Raw genomic sequence first — 21,278 nt, 5'->3', positions numbered from 1 at the left:
GGATTTCACAAAACAATAATCTTAATATATCATTCTTAAATTTTATAGCCTCTTTGTAAGGTGTTTAGTGACTGTATCTCTTTATTGCTTATTTAGCCTGACCAGATCAGGGACTTAGCCCTCTTACTTCTGACCCGGAACAACATATACCAAAGATATTACAAAAACATTTACAGGTATAATAATAGTAATAACAGTAATAATAGTAAAGGGTATTAAGAATGATACTGACCAGTTTAGCACACTTGAACGCATGTTTATAGTGGAAGGGATGAAGGAAGAGGAGAAGATTGAAATGACAATGACAGTGGCAGTCAGGAAAGAACAGAATTTAAATTAAGAACTTTGGCAACATGGGGCAGGGGAAACTTGTGTGGGAGGAGGGGTTGACAAGAGTGAGCCGCAGATGAGTATATGGCAGAGGTGACTATTGTGGTAGTAGTTTCAAAGGAATTTAATTTCTCTTACTGTTTGAGGAACATTGTTCTGAAGTCGAGTTCCTGGTACAGAAAATGATTTAGAGGACATGACAGTGTTATGCTATAGTACAGAGAGGATTTTACTTTGTTGAGAACGAGTATTTCTGCTGAGTTGTTCAGATTTAGAAGACGACAGAGCAGACATAGAGTTTGATAGTCTCTACGCTTATTGGCACGCAACTATAACTGTCCGTAGACAGGGGTGATGTCTAAATAGCGAACGTCACAAATCTATCGCACACAAGCATTCATCACCAGTTCTATTCTGCTTGAGCTTTGGTACAAAAGTCCTTGGAGAATGGGATCGCCAGAATCGGGCATGGGGAGTATTAGTGACTCTACGTGCTCAATTTTAAGCGGCATATCTTTTGCTGTTTGGCATCAGAGCAGGACTCCTTCAGCCGGAATCACACATGTTAATACATTGTAGGGCTAGGTACACACAGTATTTAATACGTTGCTCATCAGCGTTAACTTAATATTACTGCAGAGTCACATTAAAAGTTGGCCTGCTCTTCTAACAAAAAGTCATATAAACGACGATATATACTCAGGTCCTCTAAGCATAGCAATACGGTTACACATGGCGGCAAAGTGCAACCGTTGGGGCACTACACATTGTGGTGGGTGACTTACGGTGTCGTATCTGTTCGGCCAGCCAAAAGAAAGATGCAGTTAACATCCTCTTCCTTGCTGTGCTGGCACAATGGGGATGCGACCAAATGTATACGACGTAGATGCTTCCTGCAACAGCACTGGTTGCAGATGAGGCATCTTATAGTGTTCTTGAGCCTTCTGGAGCATCGATGTTTCTCGAGACAGAAATTAGATAACAGCACCGTGTTCACTTCGGCAGAATCTTTGCTTTTTAATTTTGAGATCTCTTGACATTCGGTATTCCACTTCTCTCTGATCATTTATTTGATAGCGCTTGAGAGGTCTGTAGTTGGTAATTCCATGTGTACCCCTCCGCATCATAAATGGCTGCTTTGTCTAGCTTGTCCATTGTTTCATCGCCAGGAATGCCTTTGTCAGAAAATTTTATGGTAAACTGAAACAGAAATTCCAACATCAGCCACAATCGGGAACTGAAATGAATTCAGTGGTGACAAGTGTAAATTAGTGCCGGACCGGAACTCAAACGCAGATTACTGCTTTGCGCGAGCAGTGACCTTAACATAACCTCTTTTGCTGTCCGAGCACACTTCCCGTCCAACCCAAATTCCCAACTTGTCGCAGACTACTTACATAGATCCTCCTGTCCACCATACTCATTGCTCCCAGCCTCAGAGTGATTAATGGAAGAATTTGGGAGAGGGGGTGCAACCTCACAGAAAGGATCTTCAGTGACCGTCAGATATATGGTATACCTGATGAAATGAAATAGAAGTTTTGACCTCAGTTGTAGTTGGGAATTGAAATGAATGCTACTACGAGGAGCGAAAATTTGTGCCAGTTCAAGACTTGAAGCTGGATTTCCCACTTAAAGCGAGCAGTCGCCTTAACTGCTTAGGCTACCTGAGCACGATTCCCATCGAACACAAACTCCCAACTTGTCACGCGCTATTGACGTAGTGCCCCCTGTCCACCATACACATTGCACGCAACCTCACAATGATTTTCGCTGGTCGCCAGTGAATCCGTTTCAATGCCCGATTGTCGCCGGTATATGATAATGTATTTTGTTTCATCATATGTATGTATGGTTGTGGGATCAAGAATGATGAGGATGATGCCTGTTCTTTCGGACATGTCCGAAAGAAAACCACCTTCCCGCCCTGTGTGCCTTGTGCCTTAGCGCGCAGCATGATGCAGCTAGGACCTTATTCCCAGCTATCCTTCTAGCCCGTCACAATCACAGTAGTGGTATTCCAGTCGACCTTATTGTTAACGTCCTTGCAATCCACCTTGTGGGCAGAGGGTTGAAGGTCATTTCTGTGGAGATGTACTCTTTCCCAAAGTCCTTCGAAAATCAGCTTGAGGCTTTAAGCAATGCGTATGGTGGACAGAGGGGGATGGATGGGGGGCTCCACAGCTGGATGGGAAGAGTGGTTAGATGGCCGATTTGGTTAAGGCAACTGCTCTCGTAAAACGGGAAATCCGGGTTCGAATACCAGTCACGCACAAATTTTCGTTTGTCACCAGGGAATTCATTTCAGTACCGATTGCAGAATGTATATTGCATTTCGTCATGTACATGTGTGGCTATAGAATCAAGGATAGTCCCATATATGCATAAATAGATAAAATTTTATGTTTTTCTGCTGTTTCCTTCATGATGTCGCATTTTTTTACCCAGCAGTGTATCGGTAAGTTTCTATAACCATGGAAATTTATGCTGTTTGCATGAAGTGTAATGAATTCAGAGAGACTTCCTTTCGATATTAATCGAGTTAAGGAGATCACGGCGGCTCTTCACGAACCCGCGCCTGAGTGCCGCCTCCGGATGTTTCCCCTCGCAAACTCCGACTTGTGAGACCCCGTGGGCTAAAGCCGGCAGCAGCACCAGAAGTTGGCCAGCAGCGGCCGCCGCCCGTAGGGGAGGAGAGAGCTTCAGAGCTCTGCTGGGCGGTCGAGCTTGTGCACAAACAGCGACCCTGGCCGCTGGGAAAAACCACCGCTGCCGACCGCTCGCGCGGAACTACAAAAATATCGGCGCAGCGCGGCGGGCCCGCCCTCACGCTTCACTTGTTGCTATTTTTGCAACGAGCCCGCCTGCCCCCGGCTTTTTGTTTACAGAAAGATGAGCGGGCGGTGCGGCAGGCAAAGGTCCGCTAATGTATTCCGGCGGGCAGATTCATAAACATTGCTGATTGCGAGAGGGCTAACGTTGTTAATACAGTGCTGCGGCCCGCCGCGAGGAGCGCTGCCGGCGCCACTAGAGCGCCGCGCCGCGGCTGCGCTGCGAACTGCACCGCCGCCGCCACGCTTTCCCGCCGGGGCGCTGAATGTTAAATCAACCGTGAGACTAAGCGTCGATGCAGCTTTTTTGCTTTTTTTCCCCCCGCCAAAAAAATTGTTTTTATTTTCGACACTGTCTCTCGTGTGTCAGTGTGCGTATATTGTTAATTTGCTGCCGGCGCTGAATTTAAAATGATGTATCCTGAATGCGGCCACCATTCCCTGTCAGATTTTTTTTTTTATTGTTTTCCGCTGGTTTTTATTTTCATTCTGTCGCGTGGTCGTCGCGTGACATTATGCAGTCGGTGGAGTTTTGCTAGCAGGAGTTTTCCGTTGGCCGACTATAAATAATTTATGACCCCTGCGAGAATATTCATAGCACTGGGCAATGAGCACAGCTGTCTTGGTCGGTCAAACACAATTTGTGGACATCGCAACTGGCAATTACTGGTGTTGTTGCTCGGATGGCGTGCGAGAAATGTTGAATCAGTGCCACACTACAGTCGGTAAATGCGAGCCGCATCAAACTGTTTGTGTTCGCTTCATAACTTTGATCTGCTAGCGTAGAATAAGTCTATTCGGGAACTTACAAAATTTCTGTGGCCCCATATTGCGTGTAATGAAGTCCAGCTGCATGTTTTCAGATATTATCTGTAATCTCTGCTCTCGAGAATGGAGTGTTTCATATGATATAACATTTTCCAAGTCAAGCAATAGTTTCTATTTAATTTAATTTGAAAACTACCAATCATTAATACAGCGTTTATGACGAGACGAAAATATGTGCAAATCATGAACAAATTAAATGTGGATGCAATTTGTGAAACACAAAGCAAAGAAGCATGGAGGCACATCTATCTTTACGTGGCGATTGTTATTCAGTTGTTTGTAATAACCATAAACCTCCGTTCCATTATGGGGAGTATAAATGCTCATTTTGTTGAAACAAATTTAGGCTTTATCATTTTGAGCAGAAACGTTATGTAGAATTTGCTGATTAATTTGGTGTAACGATTTATTAAATTTGGTTGACTGGAAGTATATTTAATTTAATTTCATTTAATTGGTTGCATGTGTTCTTGTTGCTATGGATATTTATAGAAAACAAAGGAATATCGACCGTGAAGCCCTGTAACTGCGCAGTAGCAAGGCGGTTATCTGACGTACCATCTCTACTAACAGTGTCGTAATTATGCCCTCGCTAATGAAATACTGCCAAGAAGTTCCGAATGTAATCGAGGGAATTGGTGCGAATCTACTTGCCACTCAGATACAGCTGTAGAAAATTTCTTCCTCTGTCTGCACTGGAAGTGACTAGGTCTTGATCGAACGTCACCGCTCAAACTTCTATAAATAGCGTCGCTTACGTAGGCAGACTTCATTAAAGCTTTCAAGTTTCAGTTTTGTACAGAGAATTGTATAGTTAATTTCTGACGTGAAACACACAAGTTTCCAAGACGGTAGAATCTTCTAGGTAACGTTTGTAATTCGATTGTTTGTAATATCCATAAACCCCCATTCCCTTAAGGTGAGTATAAACGGTCATTTTGTTGAAAAAAAAATAGTTTTTGTTTCTTCATGCAGAAACATTATTTAGAATTTGCTGATTACTTTGATGTAACGATTTATTAAATTTAGTTGAGTGGAAGTACACTTAATTTAATTTAATTAGTTGCGAGTGTTCGTGTTGCTAAGGATATTTATGCAAAAGAAAGGAATGTCTACTCTGAAGCCCGGTAAGTGCGCAGCTACCTGGCAACACAAGAAGATCCTGAAGAAGACTCCGACAGAGGAGTCGAAACGTCGATCGTGTAAGAAGAAAGTCAAGATGAACATGACGTGGCCTAACAACGTAAAAAAAATTATTTTCAGTGACAACGGCCATTAAAAATTGCAGACTTCTTAAGTTTCAAAGAGTTTGCGCTACTCAGATTCGTAAGAAGTGGCCTAAAAACGAGCTAATCCCCCCAGGTAGACTTTCTGCATAGTAGACATGCACCAGTCGTTACATCCTAACATGCTTATGGTTCGTTGCAATATACTTTCTAAATGTGTTGTTGCATTTAATTCCATACAACTACCTTGGTGATACTTCGGGATTTACTCGCAAGACTGGCCGGCCGTTGTGGTCGAGCGGTTCTAGGCGCTTCAATTTGGAACTGCGCGACCGCTACGGTCGCAGGTTCGAATCCTGCCTCGGGCATGGATGTGTGTGATGTCCTTAGGTTAGTTAGGTTTAAGTAGTTCTAAGTTCTAGGGGAGTGATGACCTCAGATGTTAAGTCACATAGTGCTCAGAGCCATTTGAACCATTTTTGAACTCGCAAAACAAGAACTTGCATAAAGACCGGCAATCCCTTCTCGTGTTTCTTCTTTGGTATCACGTTGCATTTTCGATCATCTTGAGTCGATTGCAAAAATTTCAAGTACTTTCTAGGTATATACAGTGTGACACAGAAAAATGGGAACATTTCCACTATCCGATAAAACTAGAAGTGGTGAAGGAAAGAAATTGCATTCATAGTAATCGAAACCTTACAACTTTGCCATTTACGAAACATTAATGGCATTAATCATTTTTTAAAAAATACGTCCCTTAGATGGCATCCTTCTGTACGAATACATTCGTGAAATCTGCTGTTGAGATTCCTCACTGACTGCTGCAAAATCTCAGCTGGGATACTGTGAATTGCATCCCGAATTCTCTGTTTTAACTCATCAAGGGTTCTTGGTCGAGTCGTGTAGACTTTGTTCTTGAGGTAGCCCCACAAGAAAAAATCACAAACGGATAAATCAGCAGCAGAAATCACTCGTGAGGCCCAGAGTGCTCTTAGCAGTCCAGCTGGCAAAATGATTGTGCGTACGAATTAAAGGAATGGGGTACAACGGTCGAGGAACTACGCATAAGCCACCCATTTCTTTAGTCTGTGCTAAGCAGTCTTTGACGTGGTTTATACCACTGGAGATTGGATGACCGGAAATGAGTGATTTGGAGTGATGGACCGCTCTATACCCTATGGAAATCCGATGAAAAGGTTTGGGCCGGCCGAAGTGGCCGTGCAGTCTGGAACCGCAAGATCGCTACGGTCGCAGGTTCGAATCCTTCCTCGGGCATGGATGTTTGTGATGTCCTTAGGTTAGTTAGGTTTAACTAGTTCTAAGTTCTAGGGGACTAATGACCTCAGCAGTTGAGTCCCATAGTGCTCAGAGCCATTTGAACCATTTTTTTTGGAAAAAGGTTTGTTTTGGCGAATGCCTGGAGAACGTTACGTGCCATCACGTGTAGAGCGAACAGTGCATTATGGAGGAAGTACTGTTGCGGTATGCTAACGGCCTCGTCGCAGTGGTAACACCGGTCCCCGTCAGATTACCGAAGTTAAGCGCTGTCGGGCTGGGCTAGCACTTGGCTGGGTCACCTTCCGGCCTGTCGAACGCTGTTGGCAGGCGGGGTGCACTCAGCCCTTGTGAGGCCGTTTGAGGAGCTACTAGATTGAGAATTAGCGGCACTGGTCACGAAAACTGACAACGGCTGGGAGAGCGGTGTGCTATCCACGTGCCACAGGGCTGAGGATGGCACGGTGGCCGGTCGGTATCGTTGGGCCTTCACGGCCTGTTCCGACGATGTTAGTTTGTTTGATAGTATTACAGTATGGTGGTATTTCTCGTGGTCAGGGTGTGGTCATCTTATGGTGCGTAAGAAAACGCTGATTGCGGAAGAGTACCAACATCTTTTACAATATTGTGTATCGTGTACAATAGAGGAACAGGTAGGAGGCGGCGATGGTTTGTATAAGCATGGCAGTGCACCCTGCCAAACACCTGTCAGGCTATGGTCTGTGGACAGTAACATTCCTGAAATGGATGGACCTAACCAGAGAACCAACCTGAAGCCTATGTAACATGACTGGGATGGGTTTGAACGTCGAATTCGCTATAGACACCAGCTGCTGAGGATGAATGGGTTGTCACTCGTCCACATACATTGAGACACCTCTTTGAAAGTGTCCATAGCAGAATTCAAGTCGTCATAAAGGTGAGGAATGAACAGACTAATAGGTGTCCGGATGCTGTTGATCCGGTAGTGTACTTGTAAAGGATGTCAAAGTAAACCAGACTTCTCAGCTTAGTAGAGTGCTGAGGTTCTCTACTCGTGAAGGGGACAATAAGGCTAGTGTGGCGTACACTGTTTTCAGACATTGATAATTTTTATTTTGGCTGGAGCCGCAGTCTGGTAAATTTTTTAATGATGCGGCCGCCATTTGATTGAAATAATTTTTATTTTATTGTTATACGATCCTGACTTCGGCCTTATAATGAAATGGCAGCAACATCATTAAAAAAAAGGCAGCCAAGGGACGTCATTCGACCACTGAACCGTTATTACGATAAATAAAACACTGAAGACGTACTGTGTAGTGATCGCCCGTAGTCATCAACCGCAACTGGTGACAGCTACCGGCAACGGGTGCACCAAAAATTCATACTGCCTATTTGGAGGCCACACGGAGGGCTGCGTCAACGCAGGCAGTACGCAACCTTCTCCACACAATCATATTTATGTAATTTGAAAGTGGAGGGGGGAGAAAAGAAAGCTGCATCGGGACTTTATCCGTAATCAGCAGCGACAAATGAAAATGTGTGCTGCACTGGGATTCGAACCGAGGGTGTTCTGCTTACTAGGCAATTGCGTTAACCACTGCGCCAGCCGGACGCAATGTTTATCACAACCACACGGACTATCTTGACACGTCTCATGAACGACCCACACTCCCACCTAGGGCCACCTATCAGCAGTCCCTGTCCATGTCGTCCATGCTCGCTACCTGGAGACTACCGCAGAAGGTCAGACGTAATTTTGCATCTGCACTGAAGAAGGTGGATTTGTTGCCTACCGAGGGGAATCAGTTATATGAATATGTGGTGTCTGCCCCTTCAGACATGTCCGAAAGAACAGACACCACACATTCACATGAACAGTCAAATTGGTCTCTAGGAGTACATAGGAACAACAGAACAGAAACCCCAGAACCGTACTGCACGAAAAGGTGGACAAGGGGGCACTCGGAATGTAACCTGAATCAGTGACGAAGGGTTCTCTTCACCGACGAGTACAGGATTTCCTTCACACCTGATGACCGTTATAAATAGTCTCAGACATGCATCCCCACAGATTCGCTTAGAGAGGTGGGTCAGTTATGTTTCGGCCTGGTATCATGTGCGGATATCGGAAGTTTCTCGTTGTTGTCGCGAATAATTTGACGGCTGTGCGGTAGCTGTATGGGTTTGTCCAACATGTTGTCGAGCCCTAGAGTCAACACTTCGGTGGTGGATTTCAAAATGTTCAAATGTGTGTGAATTCCTAATGGACCAAACTGCTTAGGTCATCGGTCCCTAGACTTACACACTACTTAAACTAACTTATGCTGAGAACAACACACACACACCCATGCCCGAGGGAGGACTCGAACCTCCGGCGGGAGGGGCCGCGCAGTTCGTGACATGACGCCTCTAACCGCGCGGCCACTCCGCGCGGCTGGTGGTGGATTTGTCTTTCAAGAACACGCGTGATCACAGCGCGCCAACCTCTTTAGTAGCTTCCTCTTGGGAGATACAGCTGTCTGCGGTTTCTGTTGACATGAAAACGATTGAATATGCTGGAGCTGCGTTGAAACTTGATATGCATCTTCACAGTGCACTACCTCACGCTGCTGTCTCCCACAGCTCTTGCAATTCCAAGCTGTCAAAATGGAAGAAGCTTGCCTCAGTTTACGGGCGCAGTAAATATTAAGGATATTAACACACCCAACATCCGACCGTCTAAGCCGTAATTAACGATCCTACTTGTAGGTTCCCTGGATACTGGGTAGGTGGAAGGACATCACAACATTAATAAGAAAGAAATTAAGGAATAATAAAGTACAAGCGGAATAATGCTCCTATCGGAGCACAAAAAATGCTCCTATCTTCCTGTTGATTAAAAAGACTCTGACTGGAAAGCGGGTTACCACGTGCCTCATTCTACCTTCCTCGGAATCTTTAAAAATTTTCCAAAAAACTTTGGCGTTCGAAAATATTCGCGTTTTTTTGTAACATGAAACTCACCTCGAACTCCCACAAACCCCCGTAAGTGTAACTCACTCACACCCAGTAGTCCATGGCTATAAGCCGTCCGTAACCGTACACTCACAGTTGCCCTTTCTCACTCATTCATTCAGCCCAATTCACTGGTATTACCTCTTTGTGGTTCTCTGTTTCCTGTCTCATAGTCACAGTGTCTTTCATCTCTCCTACTAATACTGTTCTTCTCACAGTTACTGTCTCCTTGCTCTCTCTTACTGCTAGTGTCTCATTCATTCCTTCCCACTGTTACTGTCTCTTCTCACTGCCGCTGAATCTTTCTTCCTCGCTGTCATTGTCATAGACTCCATCTCTTATTATGACTGGCCCTCACTCACTTGCACTTTCTCGCCGCACGGAGCAGCCGTGGTGCGATCTTGGGCGCCTTGTCGCGGCACACCCCATCGGAGGTTCGAGTCCTCCCTCGGGTATTGGTGTGGGTGTGGTCCTTAGCGTAAGTTAGTTTAAGTTAGATAAAGCAATGCGTAAGCTTAGGGACCAATGACCTCAGCAGTTTGGTCCCATAGACCATACCACAAATTTCCACTTTCTCCTTCTCTTTATTCCTCTCCCGCTGGCGCTCTTCTCTCTTTTCCCAGCACTGTTTTGTCACTGTCAGCTATGTTCCACTGCCCGTGTGTGTCCCTCTCTTTTCTCACAAAGCCATTGTCTCCTTCGCTCTTTCGCCGGCCGATATGGACGAGCGTTTCTAGACGCTTCAGCTTGGAACCACGCGACCGCTACGGTCGCAGGTTCGACTCCTGCCTCGGGCATGGATGTGTGTGATGTCCTTAGGTTAGTTAGGTTTAAGTAGTTTTAAGTTCTAGGGGACTGATGACCTCAGATGTTAAGTCCCATAGCGCTCAGAGTCATTTGAACAATTTCCTTCGCTCTTTGTTTACCGCAACCACTGTCTACTGTTTTCCAATATTTATTACTTTTCTGTCTCTTTCCTATTGTTACTGCCTCCTTCTCTTATAAAAAATCTCAAATATGTTCGCCTGTCAAAATTTTTAAGGACGATTTTAAGGTGCTGATGAAGATAGAATGCAGCAGTTGGTACTCCACTTTTCAGTCTGAGTCTTTTACATAAACGGGTACGTATTCTCATTTTTAAATCATTTCAAAAGAAATGTATCGGTCAATAAAATTTAGGTAGTTTACTTCTGTGAAACTGCAATAGTGCGAAACTAATTTTACACCTCGTACCGTATTTTACGTACAAAAAAAATTATTCATGTGTTTCAGTAGTACGACATGGGGTTCCTAGATGATAACGGAGACTCTTTGCAGCGTATTTCTCCATGCTACGCCACTTCATAAACTACGGTTTCACTTCACACCCAATTTTATGTGCGTACTTTACATCTGCGAGTAGCGTAACTTTGAACCTCTGTATCTCGGTACCCATAACGATATCGGAATCTTAGGAATATATCGTAAACATTCCAACCAGTAGCTGTGCATAGCCGTCTTGGAACCCTCAAAAAATGGTTCAAACGGCTGTAAGCACGATGCGTCAGCACGTTTAGTGTCGCTGGCGAGGAGTGCATACAGAGGGGCATGGGCACACCTGTGCGTTGTGCTATTGAAGTATCTATCTGTACCTTATACAATGTGTACATTATGCAACAAATAGTGTGGAAGTATGGATTAAACACACTGAAGATTGTGTAAGCAATGTATTTACCACACATATCAACAAAAAAGGCATTTTCACAGAAGGTCAAAACTCAAAGAGTAAATAGGTTTTTCGAAGCGTAATTATTTTTCCCCAGTTCGCGTAATATCCTTCAGATTAATAAGTATTTTGTGCTGCACAATTTCCAAGGCTGCTTATGTTCTTCCTTAGGCTTCATCCAGCTCCATACCAAATTTCATCTAAATCCGTCCGACGGGTTTGCTGTGAAAATGTAAAAGACAGAGCTAATTTCGCATTCGTAATAAAATCTTTCAATTACGATATCATTTTTTTCGTGATCCGAGTTTGGTGAAATAAAAACCTGTACTGTGCCCCAAGCTGTGTCCAAGTTACCTATGCAAACCCCATGAAAGATAATAGCGATTTAAAACAGAGAAAGAGACAGATGCGACTTTTAGATAAAACTTTCAATCACGATAGCTTTTTTTGCGTGATCCGATTTTTAGAAATGATGCATATACGTTGCCCTAAGCTATGTTCAGGTAAGCTGCGAAAATATCGTGATAATTCGTCTAGTAATTTTGAAGAAGCGTGTTCAAACAGACTAGCAGAGAGTCACAACAGTTTTATAGATTTATTATTAGTGTAGAACAAAACAAGATAATGAAGCTGAACGCATGAATTGGTGGACGTGATGTGGACTTGCTTTGTAGCCTCTATAATATCCAGACATAGCGTTGATGAACTTATCCTCCCAAAGAATCTGTTCTACTAGACTTCAACAAAACATGCTAGGATCTGATGGCTATGGTTCTTCAAACAGAGTCGTTTGCTCGTCACGAAGTGCATTAGAACACGCATTATAGTCCACGGTACGCCGCAGTCTATCGTAATAGTAAGGGTCATTTTCAAAAATTACTTTTAAAATTCACTGCAGGCCATTAAAATTATATAGCTCCAAGAGGGATGCAAATAACGATATTTTGCTTATTATGTGTATGCAGTATAATGGGAAGAATACACTGGTACATCTGTACTGTACACAGAGGTGCTAGTTCAGGCATCTGGCAGTAGCAACACCTCCAACCGGCTGGCCATCGAACAGAAATGAACGTGAATCAGAGATACGGATACGTCATTCCATGTCACTAAAGCTCTGCCCCAGAGCTCATCAGTGATATTGTTACGCGAGTGCTAAAGTTTCAGTGTGTCGGTAACTCGTGACGTAACGTTCTCAGTAGGGGGAGAGCTGGAGAGCGGGCGTATGTGGGCACCAGTTGAACTACTCCTGTACGGAGGTAGGGACACCACAGCAAGGGCAACATGAAGTCTTTCGTTATCGTGTTCAAAGCTGTCTTGGAGCCGTCAAAGATGGGACAAAGCCACCGGCCTTTATCATAAAAGTAGCAGGTGCTGTCTCAACTACCAGCTATTTGGGTTAGAGGTGGTGGTGTTGTGTTTCCAATGGAACCTTGTTCTCCATATACAGTCTAACACACACATACACAAACACACACACATACGCATACGCAAAAAACGACACACCACGAAGGAATTATCGGAATGAGATGGAAATCGTAGATATGATGCAGATGTACGGACAAACAAATGAAAAATTGGATGATTCACTCAAGAGCAAGACCTTCACAAATTGGACTACTCAGTAACGCGTTGGTCAACCTCTGGCCCTTATGCAAGTAATTATTCGCTTTGGCACTGATTGACAGAGTCGTTGGATATCCTCCTGAGGGATATCGTTCCAAATTCTGCCCAGCTGGCGCGTAAGATCGTTAAAATCCCGAGATAGGTGGAGGGGCCTGCCTATAATGCTCCAAACGTTCTCAATTGGGGAGAGGTCCGGTGACCTTGCTGGCTAAGAAAGAGTTTGGCAAGCATGAAGACAAACAGTAGAAACTTTCGCTGTGTGCAAGTGGGAATTATCTTGTTGAAATGGTCGGCCGCGGTGGCCGAGCAGTTCTAGGCACTTCAGTCCAGAACCGCGTGACTGCTACGGTCGCAGGTTCGAATCCTGCCTTGGGCATGGATGTGTGTGATGTCCTTAGGTTAGTTAGTTCTTAAAGTTCTAAGTTCTAGGGGACTGATGACCTCAGATGTTAAGTCTCATAGTGTTCAGAACCATATGAACCATTTGAATCATATCTACTCCTGGACGGGTATAGAACTGGGTTAGTACAGAGTGGTTGACAGTGACCAAGTCTCGTGAGTTCCTGTAAAAAGTTGATTCTGCCGGTCTCATAAAGCCTGCATTGAAAAAGAGTGCTAATGCCCGTCCGATGTAAGTGAGCAGGAAAGGATCCATTATTGAAACACATCCGTACAATAGATAATATTATTTTCTGTGAGTGTTTGAACTTCACAAATCAGGGCTATCTCGGCATGTTTGGCTGCATACCGGCATAGCTTTTACATCGTTAATTGAATAATCAATATCATCTATTGTGCGGATGTGTTTCAATAATGGATCCTTCCCTGCTCACTTACTTCGGACGGGCATTAGCACTCACTCTCAATCAAGCTTTATGAGACCGGCAGAATCAACTTTTTACAGGAACTCACAAGACTTGGTCACTGTCAACCACTCTGTACTATCCCAGTTCTATACCCGTCCAGGAGTAGATATGATTCAAATGGTTCATATGGTTCTGAGCACTATGGGACTTAACGTCTAAGGTCATCAGTCCCCTAGAACTTAGAACTACTTAAACCTAACTAACATAAGGACATCGCACACATCCATGCCCGAGGCAGGATTCGAACCTGCGACCGTAGCGGTGGCGCGGTTCCAGACTGAAGCGCCTAGAACCGCTCGGCCACACTGGCCGGCAGTAGCTATGAACCCTTAGCCAAATTTATGGCTGAAGAAGATATAAAAATCTAAAAGAAATGATGATTGTCGATCTTACTACAGGCACTGAACTACCATCTTTCATACAAACAGCTGGTTTACTTTCACAGGTACCCGGTATCCTCATTGAATGGGTATCATAATTATCTCCTCTCCTCAGAGTTACTGATCACGATTATATGTTATGATGTTCCAATTGTCAATTTAATTAAGTTCTGGTGGCTAAATAGTGTCTTGATAGAAGAAAAAATGATTATTCAATAAGTATCAATGCAATGTATGATAAACAAACAATATTACATACGGCAAAACACTTTGTGCAAGCCTTGTAATTGTAGCTCTTTTACTTTCGATGTAATTAAGTACTGTAAATAAAAATAAAAATCTTTACACTTTACTATTCATAGAACACGTCTTGAAGCAAGAGAACAGTACGTATATTAATGTTCCGATAAATAAATAATGAGCGTATGGCATTGGTGGCCGGGAGACCCCTCGCGGGGCGGTTCGGCCGCCGTTCCACAAGTTCTTTAACGCCACTACGGCGACTTGCGAGTAAATGAGATGAACTGATGATGAAAAACACACAACACCCAGGCATCTCGAGGCAGAGAAAAATCCCTGACCTCACCGGGAATCGCAACCTGGACCTCGTGTGCGGGAAGCGAGAACGCTACCGCAAGATCACGAGCCGCGGACAATGTTCCGATGAACCGTCACAATTACAGAATATAGTCAAAACACATAAAGTTGGCCGATACTGCACCTCTCTCCCATATGTTATTAGAAAATGGACGTACTGTTGCTGCCGATTGCCATACAAATGTCTCTTTGCAGCATTTTTTGAAAAAAGTCTGAAAAAGGAAAAAAAAATTACATCATGTCCACACATCGTTGCATACCACGAAACTAAGAGCTGAGTATCTGAATGCCCTAAAGGTCAACACCATGGATGTCTCGCCATACAACACTGGCCTAGCACCTCATCAAGTCATTTTGTTTCCAAAAAAATTAAAGACAAAATGAGACAAATCGCTTCATCAGATGAATCGCGGAACATTATAAAAATCTAGTTTCTGAAGTGTCTCAAGTAAAGTGACACCATTGCTTTAAGGGTCGGTTTTATCGGATGCAAAAACCTATTGAGAATATATTGAGACAAATCATTTAAATACTTTTAAAACTAATCCTTTTTTTGATTTTGTAAACTTTTTCTGTGTCGTCCTCGTGCTCACGCTGTACCTTCTCCGGGAATCATTCACGCCACACGCCGCAGGCAAAGTGGCTGACGTGCCGTGCTGATGCGCGCGAGTACACTTTACAGGGGATGCGCTTTAATCCGACAACTCGCCACGCGGATTATCCGTGGGGAAGGAAGTTGCTTTTGCTTTGAAGGCCCTGTTTTCATTACCGCACCGATGGCCATTCCTCTTCAGACAGTTCCTGTGTGTGTATGTGGAGGAAAGAGGGAGGGAGGGGGGGGGGGTGGATGCGGATGGTTCGGAGGGGTGGATCCCTCCCCGCGAGGTCGTAACTCAGCCGCCCGCCGCCCTCTCCGTATAAACACCACCTCACCACCTCCAGCGCCACAACCTCCTTCCTTTTTATTGCTGCTTTATTTGCGCCGCCTCATGAAATTCACATGTAGCCGCCCGGTCTCGCAGCCGCCTCTCGGATATCGATAGATCGACACTTGGCGCGCGGGGCGTCCGCCCACCTACCGGCAGAAGAGTCCGCCCGCACCAGAAGTTTTCGCAACGTCGGAAGCCGTGCGTCCTCGCTTTATTGAGCTCGAGATGAGCAATGTGCTCTGACGTACCCCATGACGTCCGTAGGTTGACATCATATTTATGAACGCATTTTTTTCCCATTATGGATGACCTGAAAATGAGAAGGGTGGAAACTCCGTAACATACGACCTGCAGTGCTGAACTGATGTTCACTCTAACAACCTGTGTACTCGAGCGCAAGAATGTCGCGCTGTATCAGCTTGTTGTACATCAGGACCGGACTTTTCCTAGAAACTTTTTGCGCCTATGTGATCATTACGATGAACAATCTTTTTTGTCACTACAGTACCAAATAAGTCTTGACCTTACCACGTGGGAGCTCCAGGTGGCCAAACGTTTAGAAAAAGTAGTAATTTTCGCACGGATCGCGAGACGCGTAAGTCATTCAGTTGGGTACAATTCGCAGGCACCAGATGGTGCAGCGAAAGACTACAGAACGCTAATCCGGCGATCGTGCGTTCGAGTCCGTATGCGGAAAATTATTTTTATTTTCAATTTTTACGTTACACTGCAAATAAACAGAAAATGATCAAAGCAGTCCAGGTCGTACGCAGCACAATATGTTATAATCCTTTCTGGAAAATTATTGCCAGTATTCAACGTATACCTACTAGGCAGTACTGTCTCCTTCGGATCGAGGATTCAAAAACCGGTGGATAGTACACGGCAAAATATAGCAATGTTATGACTTCTTCAAAGGCTGGGAAACTTACAAAAATGTCTTGACTGATGTGACGTGGAAGAGAACAAATTCCTTCTTTTAATAGACTCATCGGGAAGACAAACAAATTCACAATTATGTTACAAAATTTTGAAGATGGAGAAGAATTTACATCGTGCTGGTATTAAAATGGTTCCCTCTCCCCATCGCACCCACCTCCCTCCCCTGACCTTCCAAATCCACTAAGTTTGTGCAAACCATGTGATGATAGCCGGCCGGTGTGGCCGAGCGGTTCTAGGCGCTTCAGTCTGGAACCACGCGACCGCTACGGTCGCAGGTTCGAATCCTGCTTCGGGCATGGATGTGTGTGATGTCCTTAGGTTGGTTAGGTTTAATTAGTTCTAAGTTCTAGGGGACTGATGACCTCAGATGTTAAGTCCCATAGTGCTCAGAGCCATTTGAACCATTTGAAACCCTGTGATACCTGTTTTTAACGCCAGGTAAATTACTTGGTCAAAAAGCTTCAAAAGTGGTCTTATCGAGCGAGAAAAACAAATCACGTGCCGAGAAGTGTGCATCAGAATGTAGTTTGAGGACATAAAAGCTTTCTGGGTGTGGTGCCGCGTCTTAATGTATTAAATTACTGCCGCTGGAGAAAACCCAACGTTTCGGCCACGGTTGCAGCGGCCTTCTTCTGGGTCTACTGTTGTTTTCCTACAGAAACATGCAATTGTAAAAATGAGTAATTGTAAAAATGTGTGCAAGATGCCGAGAAGATAAATGATTCCCCTGTTTTTTACGATTCATATTACCGCAGCACATGTACATCATCAACCGAAAAATAATAAAGGTGTCTAATTTTATACACGGAGTCCTCGTCTATGGTTCATAACTGCTTCCTGGAAATTTGTTTTCAAAATATACTCTGCCTTCTCTTTTCATGCCTCTTATGAAAATAGTAATATATATAGTATATTGAACTTTATTTCTGTTTATTTGCAGTGTAAATACACTTATCAGCCAGAACATTACGACCACCTAGCTAATAGTTGGTATCTCCACCTTTGGCACGGATAACAGTGGCGACGCGTCGTGGCATGGAAGTAACGAGGCCTTAGTAGGTCACTGGAGAGAGTTGGCATCACATATGCACATACAAGCTACCTAATTTCCGGGCAGGTTCAGAACTGGCGAGTTGGGGGGGGGGGGGGGGGGCAGCACATCAATTGGAACTCGCCACTATGTTCCTCGAACCACTCCATCACTCTCCTGGCCTTGTGACATGGCGCATCATCTTGCTGAAAAATGTCACTGTCATCGGGAAACATGATTGTCACGAAGGTATGTGCCTACGTGGTCTGCAGTCAGTGTACGATACTCCTTTGCCGTCATGGTGCCTTGCACGAACTCCACTGCACCCACCTGGATGTCCACGTGAATGTTACCCAGAACATAATGAAGCCGCCGCCAGATTGTCTCTGTCCCGCAGTGCAGGAGTCAAAGGGCTGTTCCCCTGGAAGAGGACCGATTTGCGCCCTCTCATCGGCATGATGAAGAAGATATCGGGATTCATCAGACCTTGCAACGCTCTGCCACTGCAACAACGTCCTGTGTCGATGGTCACGTGCCCATTTCAGTCGTAGTTGCCAATGTAGTAACATTGGTATACGCATGGGCCATCAGCTGCGAAGGCCTGTCGTTAAGTGTGTTCGGTGGATTGTATGTTCAGAAACACTTGTACTCTGTCCAGTATTAAAATCTAATGTTAGTTCCGCTACAGTTCGCCGACTGTCCTGCTTTTCCAGTCTGCCCAGCCTATGACTATGACGTCCGTCATCTGTAATGAGCGATGGCCGACCAACCCCCCAAAACGCCCGAACGTGGTTTCACCTTGGTTTCGCCACGTGTTGATGACACTCACCACAGCACTCCTCGAACACCCGGCAAGTCGTACAGTTTCCGAAATGCTCGTGCCGAGTCTCCGGGCCATCACAATCTGCCCTCGGTCAAAGATAAACCTCGCACATTCCCCATTCTGCACACGGACAGCACTCTCACTGGCATGCATGCACCGTGCGTGTGTCTTACTAGCAGACATTCCTCGCCAGGTGCCGCTGCTATCGCCTGGGCGGGATTATATCGATATTAGGTCGGTGATTATAGTGTTCTCGCTGATCAGTGTAACACAAAAATTGAAAATGGAAAAAAGTTTCCACAGAGAGAGCCGAACCCATGAACTTCGGATTACCGTTATGTAATCATTCCGCAGAACGAACTACTGCCCTGAAACGACTCTATGCCGCGCGGGATTAGCCGAGCGGTCCCAGGCGCTGCAGTCATGGACTGTGCGGCTGGTCCCGGCGGAGGTTCGAGTCCTCCCTCGGGCATGGGTGTGTGTGTTTGTCCTTAGGATAATTTAGATTAAGTAGTGTGTAAGCTTAGGGACTGATGATCTTAGCAGTTAAGTCCCATAAGATTTCACACACATTTGAACATTTGAAACGACTCTAACATAAATCGCTTATGCTGCAACCGACCGGCGCCAAAAATAGTATTTTTTGAAAACGTCTTGCTATCGGGAGTTCCCACTTATGTCAGTTATACTTCAGGCCAAGTCCTGCATGTACCCTGCATCTGTATCTTTGAGGACCTTTTCAATATGCATATATGGAACGTAATGTACATCTATGCAACAAACAATTTGTCCTGCTTTGGTCATCCCTGTTATTACGGAGGAACACAAACCCCTATTTATTATTCTTTTCGACATCTTGTCACCTGACATCTTCCTGACATCTCGTAATCAAAGTAACTTCTATGAGCCCATGAACTGAACTACATCTTTCAACTCTGTGATTTCCCGTAATTAACAACACAGGCTTTTGATTTTCCACTTAACTGATTACATCCTCTTCTCTAATACTTCAAACTCGTAGTCCATAAGAAACAACTGCTCGTATTAGAGAATGGTTAAGCTAAAAACTTGGTGATTTCAGTAATTAAAGAGTTCTTAAATGGCTCTAAGTTTTGCAAAATAGATTTTATCTTCTCCGTACATCCTTCTCTGATACGTCACACATAATTGACCCTGGCCAAAGATCATCAAGAAAACTGTACCATCTGACGTCTTTAAATTATATATTACATGTTATTGGCTTGTGCGGCATACGACAGACTTCGAATTGGTCATTATGATACAGTGTGAGTCACTAACTATTGCCACCTAGAATAGCTCCGGAAGTATGATTGTAGCTAATCTAAGCGAGCTAAGCTGGTCGTAGGTTGTGTTCCAAAAATGAACAGCATAGAGGCACAAGTGATGACCTTTCTGCAGGACAGGACCATCATTTTGCAGGACGCTGCTCAAGCACGTACAGTGCAAGCTGTTATTGATTTGTTTGACTGATGGGGCTGCTAAGTGCTTTACCACCTACTGCACTCCTCTCACTTAAACCCTCGTAAGTTCAACCCGATTTCTAAACTGAAGGAAACACTTCACGGCATTCGCTTCAGAACTTCTGCAAATTCGTGGGGCATTAGACCGCACCGCTCGAACTGTCAACACAACTGGCACTGCTAAGAGTATCTTACGACTTCCACATCGCTGGCAACGGATTATACACAATGCTGGTGAGTACTTTGAAAGTCAGTAAAACTTTGAGACACGTATCTATTTTATATGAGCTGTAAATAAATAGTTGCCACTATTAAAGTTCCAACCCGCGTATTAGCTATGACAAAGTTATGCTCTGGGCAGAATTCTACCAGGCGGGGTCCTCTTTCATTTGTTACCCCATTCCATACTCATCTACTACTTTTCCTTCTCTTTCTTTTCCTACTGTCGAATTCCAGTCCCCCAAGACTATTAAATTTTCGTCTCCCTTCACAATCTGAATAATTTCTTTTATCTTATCACACATTTCTTCAATCTCTTCGTCATTTTCAGAAACAGTTCGCATTTAAACTAATACTACTGTGATAGGCGTGGGTTTTGTGTCTATCTTGGCTACAATAATGCGTTCACTATGCTGTTCGTAGTAGCTTACCCGCGATTGTATATTTTTTTATTCATTATTAAACCTACTCCTCCTTTAGCTCTATTTGATTTTGTATTTATAACCCTGTATTCACATGACCAGAAGTCTTGTTCCTCCTGCCACCGAACTTCACTAATTCCCAGTATATCTAGCTTTAACCTATCTTCTTCCCTTTTTAAATTTTCTTACCTACCCGATTAAGGGATCTGACATTCCACGCTCCGACCCGCAGAACGCCAGTTTTCTTTTTCCTGATAATGACTTCCTCTTGAGTAGGCCCGCCCGGAAGTCTGAGGGGGGACTATTTCACCTCCGGAGTATTTTACACAAGAGGACGCCATCATTTAACCATACAGTAAAGCTGTATGCACTCGGGAAAAATTACGACTGCAGTTTCCCCTTGCTTCCAGCTGTTCGCAGTACCAGCACAACAGGGCCGTGTTGGTTAATGTAAGAAGGCCAGGTCAGTCAGTCATCCAGACTGTTGCCTCTGGAGCTACTGAAAAGGCTGCTCCCCTTCTTCAGGAACCATACGTTTGTCTGGCCTCTCAACAGTTACTTCTCCATTGTGGTTGCACCTACGGTACGGCTATCTGTATCGTTGAGGCACGCAAGGCTCTCCACCAACTACAAAGTCCATGGTTCGTGGGAGGGTGTAGGGCTTACATATTGTTAAAGATGATGACTATTGTGTCTGACCTTGTTATCTGCGCGAATAGCTGTAGTTCCAAAATGACAATCAGCTCGAGTGTTATAATAGTGAAATGTGGATCCAGCTTGCACAGG

Source organism: Schistocerca piceifrons, chromosome 8 (assembly GCF_021461385.2).
Source record: "Schistocerca piceifrons isolate TAMUIC-IGC-003096 chromosome 8, iqSchPice1.1, whole genome shotgun sequence".
Classification (NCBI taxonomy): Eukaryota; Metazoa; Arthropoda; class Insecta; order Orthoptera; family Acrididae; genus Schistocerca; species Schistocerca piceifrons.
This window is presented reverse-complemented; position numbering follows the sequence as displayed.